The sequence below is a fragment of the Buceros rhinoceros genome, unplaced genomic scaffold, assembly GCF_000710305.1.
Source record: "Buceros rhinoceros silvestris isolate BGI_N320 unplaced genomic scaffold, ASM71030v1 scaffold5520, whole genome shotgun sequence".
NCBI classification, from domain to species: Eukaryota; Metazoa; Chordata; class Aves; order Bucerotiformes; family Bucerotidae; genus Buceros; species Buceros rhinoceros.
Window position 1 is genome coordinate 49,292 of NW_010391178.1, and position 639 is coordinate 49,930.

Below are 639 nucleotides of genomic sequence, written 5' to 3' on the forward strand. Positions count from 1 at the left end.
GGTGGTGTGTTTTGGGGGGGTGGGGGGATGATGGATGAGATGAGTAGGCCTGCTAAGATACTTCCTATGGCCAGGTGGGTCATGGGGTTGGATAGTGTGGGGTTGTTTTCATTTATTGGGGTGAGTGTTGGGATGCTAGTGGGTCCTGTTTGGACTAGTAGGGTTATTCGCAGGCTGTAGGTTGCAGTGAATGCTGTGGCTAGGAGAGTTAGAAGAAGTGCTCAGGTGTTTATGTATGAGGTGTTTAGATTTTCTATGACTGGGTCTTTTGAGTAAAATCCAGCAAGAAAGGGGTTCCTATTAGGGCTAGGTTTCTGATGGTTAGGCACGTGGTGGTTGTTGGGAGTATTTTTTGGAGGCCTCCCATTTTTCAAATGTCTTGCTCTCCATTGAGACAGTGGATGATAGATCCAGAGCATAGGAATAATATGGCCTTGAAGAAGGCATGGGTTGAGATGTTCCTGTGACTGAAAAGCATAGGGATAACCTTTACAAGCACTTTCAAGTAGAAAAAAAAATTATAATAAATCATGAGATTATCAACTACCTTGAAGTAGATAAGAAACAGAAAATCTTCAGCAGTTCATCTTTACAATTTCAATGGATAAAAGCATCTAACGTGTAGAAGGATCTCTCTTT

The 639-nt window shown here is 42.4% G+C and overlaps 1 protein-coding gene across 1 annotated transcript in view; it reads left to right on the forward strand.

Moving 5' to 3' along the window:
- The window catches only part of ANGPT1 (angiopoietin 1), a gene marked incomplete at its 3' end in the record, with an annotated part of 49,473 nt that overhangs the window by 4,501 nt on the left and 44,333 nt on the right, over positions 1-639 (forward strand). The window lies entirely within an intron of this gene.